This window comes from Pteropus alecto, unplaced genomic scaffold (assembly GCF_000325575.1).
Source record: "Pteropus alecto unplaced genomic scaffold, ASM32557v1 scaffold16, whole genome shotgun sequence".
NCBI lineage: Eukaryota > Metazoa > Chordata > Mammalia > Chiroptera > Pteropodidae > Pteropus > Pteropus alecto.
This window is the reverse complement of record NW_006438867.1, coordinates 5,992,977-6,003,683: the sequence shown is the minus strand read 5'-3', so window position 1 is coordinate 6,003,683 and position 10,707 is coordinate 5,992,977.

The window sequence follows — 10,707 nt, the reverse complement described above, 5'->3', positions numbered from 1 at the left end:
ATATATTCTCCTAAAAGCATAGTAACACAGTTATAGGGATTAAAATATTTAAAAATTTTATTAAATGTATTGGAGTAACATCGGTTAATAACGTTATATAAATTTCAGGTGCACGACTTTATAATACGACATCTATATACTCTATTATGCGTTCGCCACCTGAAGTCCAGTCTCCTTCTGTGACCATGTATTTTACTTCCTGTTTCCTCTACAGCATCTCACCACCCGCTTCCCCTCTGGTAGTCACCATTCTGTATCCACGAGTGTGTTTCTGTTTGTCTTGTTTGTTGCTTTCTGTTTTATAGTCTACACATGAGTGAAATCATATAGTTCTTGTCTTTGTCTCCCTCCTTTATTTCGCCTAACGTAATACTGTCAAGATCTATACATGTTGTCACAAATGGCAATATTTCATTTTTTTATGGCTGAGTAGTAGTCCATTGTACATATGTGTACCACATCATCTTTACCCAACGATCCGTCGAAGGATACTTAGGTTATTGTTTCAATATCTTAGTTATTATAAATAATGCTGCATGAACATAAGGACTCATATATCTTTACAAATTGTTTTCAAAATTTTCAAGTAGATACACAGAAGAGGGATTGCTGAGTAATGTGGTACCTCTATTCTTAATTTTTTGAAGACACTTTATACTGTTTTCCATAGTGTCTGTACCAATTTACATTCCCACCGGCAGTGTGTGAGGGATCCCTTTTCTCCACATCCTCCGACATTCGTTATTTCTTGTCTTATTGATGACGGCCATTTTAACAGGTGTGAGGTGGTATCTCATTGTGGTTTTGATTTGCATTTCCCTTATAACTAATGATGTCGAGCATCTTTTTAATGTATCTGTTGGCTATCTGTATGTCTTGGAAAAGTGTCTCTAAAGATCCTCTGCCCATTTTTTTTTCCACAATCATTGCTGCAAATGGATTATTTGTGTCCATAGTTACATTGCAGAAAGCAAATATGCCACATCTCTTGGGCAGCAAATTTCTTTCTAGTCAAGCTAGGATGACTGTGTTTTAACTTCTCTATCTTCAGGAAATAAATTCATTCTTTTTCAGCTGTAATCGTCTTGGCTCAAAAACCCTAGGCATTTTTTTCTGCAAGGCACTATGATTCATCATAAGAGACAGAAACTGGCCAAAATAAACCGTGCAAACATTCCTCAGGGAAAAGAGCTACATAACTAACTGTGGATTCAATTTTCCAGTTGATGTTCTTGCCTCTGCCCATTTTTAATTGGATTTTCATTTTTTTGTTGTAGCGTTATTTGAGTTCTTTATATATTTTGAATATTAGACCTTTACAAAGGTATCATTTGCAAATATCTTCCCCCATTCAGTTGGTTGCTTTTTTGGTTTGTCTATGGTTTCCTCTGCTGTGTATAAGCTTTTTAGTTTGCATTTTTTAAGAAAGAAGACTTATTTGTGTAATTTGTTTGACAAGGATTGGTTATGCTAACTAGCATAAATGGTGAATATTTTCTATTGTTGTGGAGTGCTTAATTGGGAGATCTAAAGTTTTGACAAAAAGGATATTTAAAAATATTTGATAAAAGAATTTTTATAAAAACGACATATAAATATATGTATTGCTTCATTTCCTTAAGTTGGCAAAAAAAAACAAAACAAAACTGAACACCTTTCAATTAAAAAATGGATAAATACATTACAGATTATAGTACATCAGTGTTTCTCAACTTGGGTGATTTTTGCGTCCCCCCAAGGGATATTTGGCAATGACCGGTAGCATTTTGATTGTCACAACTGGGGTTGGGTGCTACTAGATTCTAGTGGGTCAAGGCCGGTGGTGCTGCTAAATATTTCATAATACACAGGGCAGCCCCACGACAAAGAATTATTCAGTCCAAAACACATTTAAAAGACAGTATCGTGTGTTGATGGACAGCTTTGTGTGTGAAAGTATAGGTGAATTTTTAAAACGAAGGCTTTTCATTCCTCTACATTAGGTTGTATGTTTTTTTTAAAAATTAAGTGAAAAGGTGGCTCTGGCTTTTTTTTTTTTTTTTGAGAATGCTCGCATTATTCGAGGGGCATGAAGACTTGTGCAGAGGAACCTTTAAACACTAATACGTGTATCAAGAAAAAGAACAGTATTGCCCGGATTTCCAGGGCATGTGTTCCTACACATGGAAGGGCAGTGGGCGGGGGAGGCTGCCACCATCCCCGGGAGCCGAGTGGCTGCAGGCTGCAGGCGACACTGCTGCCTGGAGGGAGCCACCCGAGGAGCAGGGCCGCTGGGAAGGAGGGCGTGGAGACCGGCGGCTGCCTCCAGGGCGAAGGCCGGCTCTCCTGCAGAGGCGGCTTTTGTTTGCTTTGGTTTAAGTAAGCCTGGTGTTGGATGCTCTGTTACACTTATCTTAACTGTTTTCCCTTCGGGAAAGCCTATAACGAAGACCTGCTTTTCAAGACTTTTGGAACAAGGTGTGATTTCTCTGCTCAGCTACAGATGGCGGAGTGAGCCCAACAGGGCCGTGTATGCGACTCTGCAGAGGAAAGGGAGTATTCACAGGGATGGGTTACAGGTGCAGAGCATGTGGTGGTTTAGAGAGAAGAAAATAGAGAGGTGGAGTTTTAGAAGCTCTTTATCAAGGAGGCTAAAAGACGAGAAATAAAAGAAATTAGATGTTGATAAGATTTCAAAAACAGAGCTGGGAGATCTGGGCTTTTCAGAACCAGAAGTCCAAAGAATCACGAGGCGTTCCGACGGGCGACTGTCAAATAGCCTCTGTGTCTCCTTAGCTTAGATTTCACTTGGCCTCTATGTTGATTCGTTGATTCGTCTGTGTCAGAAAAAGCAGAGGGACGTTACGAAGAAGCACGACCCACAGAACGATTCCCGGAGCCACAGGTGCTCAGACCATCTCTCTGAAGGGCTCGCGGTGGAGAGTCCCAGTTCCTGGGACAACCGGGCTCAGCTTAATCCAGGACCTGACTGCTCTTGTCCAGGTGCCTCCGCTAGGAGCTGAAGATGTGGAGCTGTTTTTACGTCGCTTAGTGCAGCGAGGAAGAGCATGCACGCACATCACTCACTCATGGCGCTAGGAGGCGGGATGTTATGCATGATGTAAAATAAGAAAAAAATGAGCTGATTCCCACAAAAGGTTGTGAAAAAGTCCTGTTGTTACAGTGTTGCTCGTGGGGGGGTGGCCTCGGCAGCCCTGGAATGCAGAGATTAGATATGCGAAAAGGCCGACCCTACAGAATTATTGCCAATATTTTCTATTACCTTGTTTGTTTGTTTTTATTAAGTTTATTGAAGTAACATTGGTTAATGCAATTATATAATTTCAGGTGTACATTATAATTTGACATCTATATATTCTATTGTGTTTACCACCCAAAGTCCAGTTTCCTTCAGCTACCACATATTTGATCCCCTTTACCCACTTCACTCTCCCCTTAGCCCATCTACCTCCCCCCTCCTCCCCCACCCCCTACCTTCTGGTAACCACTAGTCTGTAGTTCTTGTCCATGAGTCTCTGTTTGTTTGTCCTGCTCATTTATTGCTTTTAGGTTTATATCCCACATATGAGTGATATGTGATTTTCAACTTTTTCTGTCTGGTTTATTTCGCTTAGCATGATTATCTCGAGGTCCATCCAGGTTGTCACAAATGGCAATATTTCATCTCTTCTCATGGCTGAGTAATATTCCATTGTATATATGTACCACAGCTGCTTTAGCCAATCATCTATCATAGGACACTTCCGTTGCTTCCATGTCCTGGCCATCGTGAATAATGCTGCTATGAGCATCGGTGTGCAAATATCTTTTCAGATATGGGTTTTCAAGTCTTTGAGGTAAAAACCTAGTAGAGGGATTGCTGGATCATATGGTAGATCAATTCTTAGTTTTTTGAGGAACCTCCATACTGCTTTCCATAGTGGCTCTACCAATTTGCAATCTAGCCAGCAGCATATGAAGGTTCCTTTTTGGCCAAGGAGGTGAGGACTTACCTTCTCACGTAAGCATAACATAATCCAGTGTAACTGTATTTACTTTCAAATGGTGAAGAGAGAAATATAACCTAACAATGTTCACAAAAAAGCTCTTTATGTCATTGTGTTAGGTGGGAGGACTTTCCATATCGGGCACAAATGTTTCCCATATGCCAGGTGGAAGATAATTTTCTTCGTACGAATTCATTTTTTATTCACTGTTTGGCCTGCTATGGATTTATATGAAAATAATACATCTGTAGTTCCAAAAAGTAATGCAGTGTATGTTTTACTGGTTCTCATTTCCCCTCATCTATGAATAGAGTTGAATTTTCTGAGAATTCGAGAAGGACACAAAGCTTTCTAAATCTACTCATGTAATCTGGTCTATTCATCATTCCAATTCATTTCTAAAGTGGGCTCAGATATCAAAGTTTTATTGGTATCAAACATACAATCAAAATGGTATTGTCACTTTTGATAAAGGTTTGGTTTCTCTTTTACTATTTTTATATGAATCCCTTCTTAAAGGGGTTCATATAAAAAAGTTTTCTCAATAGTTCTGGTGTTTAACAATATTTATTATGATTATCTACAATGCTGTCTGATCACTCACCAAGCTCCTGTTGGGATGTTCTTTTAACGTTCTGTAAAGAAAATGTAGAACATAAATCTATTTTTAAAAATAAACTCTGGTTATCACAATGCCTTTCAGAATGATTCAAAGAGTGGGATAAGAAATAGGGCAAGCGAGTTCTTTGTATAGTTTCTAAAATATAAGGAACCAAGGCAAGCATCTTCCTTCATTTATCATGTCTATATGCTATAGTCAGTAAGCGGGAAAAATGAATCGATTTAATGTAGCTAAAGAATGTTTTATAAACGGGCTCCACGTTCTCAAATACCTACCCCATCTTTAACATTGGGTGCGCATGTTCAAGTGCAAAGTGCTGAGGCTGTGGTAGTCTCCTGCTGAGTGTGTAGTCTTTGAACCCAGACTGCCTGGTCTTGAATCCCAGCGTGGCCTTTTGGTAGCTTCAAGATCTTGGCCAAGATATACCTCCTTGGACCTCTGTGTCTCTATGTGTCAAATGAAGATGGGAATAATAAGATCTACCTCTTAGACTGGTGTGAATAAAATATTTAGAACAGTCCCCAGCCCATGAAAAAGTGCTCAGGAGATGATGGATATTGTCATTGTGGCTGCTGTTGTGAGTGTTGTTTTACTTAATTTGGAGTTTCCTAAATGTTCTTTTAAATCTCATCCAGCCAGCCTGCCCGATTGTTCAGAAACTGTACAATTTTTAACATATAAATGAAAGTCATCTTCTAAGTCCAGGCCGTTAGGAGTCTCTGCAAGAGCCAGACATACACAAGTCCATGCCCAGCATCACTAGTTAAGTAGCCTAGTACCAGGGGGACAGTGTCCATCCCCATGTTCCACATCTGGATGGGAGAAGGCAATACTTTCACGTGAGAGACACAGCCTTGCAAAGTCATGGGGTAGGTGGGAAGCATTTTTTTCTTTCCTTCCTTACGAATTTTTACTTTACGGTCCTTGAGGATGACCAGTTTTATCTGACATCATGTTTCCACATCCCAAATCAGCAGATAAACTATTGGAAGTGCACTGCTCCCCCCGCTGTCCACATGGCTCCTGTTCTCACCTCCTTCCCGTCCCTTCTGAAATATTTTCAGTGAGATCTCCTCTGACCTTGCAAACTAACCCTGCGCCTCCCACCCCAGCCTCTCGATCCTGTTCTCCTGCTTTGATTTTCTCCGTGGCATCTCTTACCATCTGGAGTGTGATATTTTTCACTCACTCAATTATTTTTTGCCTCTCTCCTCCACACGCGCAGGGGTATGTGTCTGGTTTTGTTCGCTCCTACGTCCTCACCACCTACACGGGGCTTGGAACAGAGGAGGTGTGCAGTCAATATTTGCTGAACAAATTAATAAAAGACTGTGGAGTCCATACAAACTCGCACCCCTCAGGAACGAGGCTGCTCTGTCTGTACTGGGCCTGCCTTCCCACATGTGCTGTAAACTTTAAAACTTCTTATTTTCCTGCCGCCTCGGCATCCCCACAAACAGGCTGTGAGCTGCCAGGGTGGTAAGGCTGGTCCTTGTCGCAAGTTTCCCTTCTTACCCTCCCCTGACTGTGACCTAGTGACTTGCAAACGCACTGGCGGAATCCCCTCCTCTTCCCTGACCCCCAATAAAGGCACTTGCCTGCGTGTCCTCATTCTCTCTCGGCTCCCCTCCTGCATGGCTGAACTGCTACCCTGGCCCTCCCTCCATGTGGGCCCTCCCGGCATGGGATGACTGTCTCTCTCTGAGACCGAGATACAGTAAACTTTGTTTTCGGGCGCCTCTCCTGGGCGCCCTCTTGTGGCCGCACCTGATTCACCACAGTGCGAAGGAACACAAAACACTATAGCACGCAGAGCATCCGTTCTAAGTCAGTTTTCTCAACCTTAAAAAAAAAACAAAACTCAAAATCACTTCCAATGGAGAAAATTAAGGCAACAAGAGAAATTAAATACTAAGGGATAAGATTCTGGGGAGTGGGTTTGAACTTCGCAGAACAACAGATATTGCTGTATCTAAGATTCGTTTTGCTACCTCACCCCAAGGACCAATTTTTGCCTCTTTGAAGCAGATATCACCTCCACTGAAAACGCATCTTCCAGACTGAATAACTCAGACTTGAGGAATTTCTTCTAATGGGAAGGCAGTCTGAGGGCATTTTAGAGGATGGTTCCTGGGCACTCACCCTACTCTGTTTCTTTAACTATTCCATAGACCATTTATATCCACTAATAAATTCTCTTTGGGCCAAACAAAAACTGGATTCTTTTATTTGCAACCACATACCCTATATGCTGAATCCTGTTACTGAATACTAAGCCATACATATGTAGGGGACCTGTAAGCTAAATAATAATTCCCAGAGTTCACACAGGGTGGAGATAGATACCTCTAATTTCTAAAAAGTCAAAGTGAACACTTTGGAGACCCTCGGGGGGGATATTAGAGTGCTACTATAAACCTGACTTTAAAAGCTTGATAAATATTAAAGGATCAACTTGTATAAATAATATACCACTTTCCAATAAAGTCCAACATTTTATAAAGAATGTTGTTGCATAAAGAATCTAGTATTTGATGAGTAGTAGATACAATGACTATCTTCTAAAAAAAAGTTAGACATTTAAGAACAAGAAGATGTGACCTATAAACAGGAGAGAAATACAAAGAAATAGAACAAATGGTAACAGCTACAAGAGCTTTAAATTAGTTACTGAAAATGTGCTCAGATTCATGAAAAATATGAACATAATATCAAGAGAAATGAAAGATATACAAGAACCAATTGGAAATTCTAGAGCTGAAAGAACAATATGAAATAATTTCACTGGATGGGATATAAACAAGATTAGATTAGTACAGAAATAAAAATCATAAATTTGAAGATATAGCAATAGAGACCATCCAAACTGAAGCAAAGAGATAGAAAAATAAAACAGAATAAACAAACCAGAACCTCAGTGACCCGTGGACAACTTAAAGCAATCTGACATACATATGTGTAGTCAGAAATCCCAAGAAAGAAAGGACAGAAAAATTTTGAGGAAATAATAGTCCAAGTAATTTCCAAATTTGATAAATATTATGAGTCTGCAGATCCAAGAAGCTTAACAAGTACCAAACTGTTAAGATCACACTGTCACACAGCATAATCAGGCTGCTGAAAATCAGTGACAAAGAGAAAAATCTTCACACGGCCACAGGAAAAATAAAGGACGCATTACATACAATGGAACAAAGCTTAGCATAGTGAGAAACTTTCTGTTAAAGTCTGTGCTATCCAGAAGACAATAAAACATCCGTAAACTACCAAAGGAAAAAAAGAATTCATACTCAAATTTTATACCCAGTGGAAAGTATTTTTCATAATTGAAGGCAACATAAAGACTTCTTCATACAATCAAAGGCTGAGAGAATTATTGTCAGCAGATCTCTACTGCAAGAAATGTTAAAAGAGTTTCTTTGCTTTGAAAGAAAATAATATCGTATGGAAACTTGAATGTATACGAAGAGATAAAAAGTACTGGAAATAGTAAATATGTAGATAAATGTAAGAAACATTTATTTCTCATTAAAAATGTCTTTAGAAGATAATTGATTGTTTAAAGCAAAAATTATAATAATATATAGTGGTGTTTTTAATATATGTAGAAATAAGGATGGCAATAATACAAAGGACAGGATGTGAGATAAAGCATACTGTTGTATGATGCTTACATTATTCACAATGTGGTAATATACTACTAGAAGAAAGACCATGATAAATTAGAGATTCTTATTGTAATCCTTATAGCAACCAATAAAAAATAAGACCAAAAGCTACTAAGCCAATAGTAGAAATCAAATGGAATCATAAAAATACTCCATCCAAATAAAGACAATAAAGAACAACAAAAATAGGACAAATAGAAAACAAAAAATAAGAAGGTAGATTTAGATCCAATTATTTGTGTGTGTGCACACACGTGTGTATACCATTGTATGTAAAAGATTTAACTACTCCAAGATGTCTACAAGCTGTCTAAAAGAAATTGGTTTTATAAAGAAATGGATAGGTTAAAACTACAAAGACCGATTGCAGTTACAAATAAAAAGAAATTCTGAGTGACAATACACTAAACGAGAAAAAGTAGAATTCAGAACAAGGACTATGACCAGGCATAAAGAGGGACATTTGAAAAAGACAAAGAGGTCGATTCAACAGGAAAACATAACTATTTAAAATTTATATATAACTAATAATAGAAATTAAAATTACTTTAAGAAAAAACATATAATCATAGAAAGAAATAAATATTTCTCTTAGAAACTAATAAAACAAAACCAAAGATAATTAATAAAGTATAAATTAATTCAATAATGTTGTCAGCCAAGTTGATAAAATGACGTTTATGGATCACTCCACCCAAGAGAAGCCTGATACACCTTCTTCACAAGTGCAAGTGGTATTTTTACCAAGTTTAGACAATGTGCTGTGCACAGTCTCAATAGATTTTTAAAAAGTGAAATTAAAGTGTTTTGTCTGACCTCAATGAAATTATATTAGAAATAAAAAAGTAAAGGGTATAAAACATTTCCAAATGTTTGAACTGAATGATAATAAAAAGAAAATACAATTGGGAACAGAATACATTCCAATATATGTGATTCATAAAGCTTTACTTTGAGGGAAATGTATAGCTTTAAACTTGAAGGTAAATATTTTAAAATATGACCCTCATGCACCAATTGTAAAAGGAAAAACTTTAAAAAATTGAACTTTATCAAAATTAAATTTTTTTCTTCTTCTAAAAGTAGAATAAGAAAATAAAAGGGCAGTTATTGGCTGAAAGAAAATATTCGTTACATAATGTGGTCGGCTGATGAATGGCCGCCAAGAATGTCCATATTTTAATCTCCGAAACCTGTGAACACGTGATCTTCAATGACAAAAAGAACTTGGCAGATGTGATTAAATTAAGGATCTTTAAATGAGGAGATTATCTCAGATGATGAGTGAACTTGACGTAATCACGAGAGTCCGCATAGGAGCGCACCTGCTGAGACAACAGGAGAGAGATTTGAAGACGCTCCACTGCTGGCTTTGAAGATGGAAGAAGGGGCGGTGGCCTGGCGATGCGGGGGGCTTCTGGGAGATGCAGAAGAGGAAGAGGCGGAGCTTGAGCCTCCAGAAAGGAACGCAGCCCTGCCAACTGACCTTGAGTTTGCTCCACGAGGCTCCATTTCAGATTTCTGACTTCCAGAACTTTGTGCTGCCTCTAGGTTTGTGGTCATTTGTGGGAGCAGCAATAGGAACTATTATTTATAATCTGACAAAGCACTTATGTCCAGAACATAAAAAGTAGTTTCACAACTTAATTATAAGAAGTAACCTAATTTAAAATTCGACAAAGGTTTTGAACAGATGCTACGCAAAGAAGACATATGAAAGATGCTCAAGGCCAGTAGTCATCAATGAAATTTGTACAATGCTGCTACACGACCACCAGAATGGCTGAAATTTAAAATGTAGGCAGTAACAGGTTTTGAATTGGATGTGGACCAACTGGAACACTCATAAGTTGCTGGGGAACGTGTCACGGTATAACCACTTTGGTAAACATTTTGAAAGTTTCTTATAAAGTTAAACATACCCAGCAATTGTACTCTTAGGTATCTACTAAATAAAAATAAAAATCTATGCCACACAAAGGCTTGTATATGAATATTCATAGAAATTTATTATAATAGTCAAAATCTGGAAACCACCCCAAATTGGATTCAAATGGCAAACAGATTTGTAAAATCATGGTATATCTATACAAAGAAATAGAACTCAGCGATGAAAAGGAATAAAGTGTGTGATACACACAACAACATAATGAATCTCAGAACCTTTGCACAGAGTGAAAGAAGCCAGGCAAACAGGGCCTACAGTGCATCATTCCATTCATAGAAGATTCTAGAAAAGGCAAAACGAATCCCTGTCACAGAGAGCAGGTCAGTGGTTCCTCAGGCCAGGGATAAGGGTGGGAGGGGACCGACGCATAATTGTCTAAGGAGCATTTTGGGGTGACGAAGGAGCTCTGTGTCTCCACCGTGTCGGTGATTACATAGGCGCAGACGTTCGTCATTGCTCGTCAGACGGTTCACTTAGAGCGGT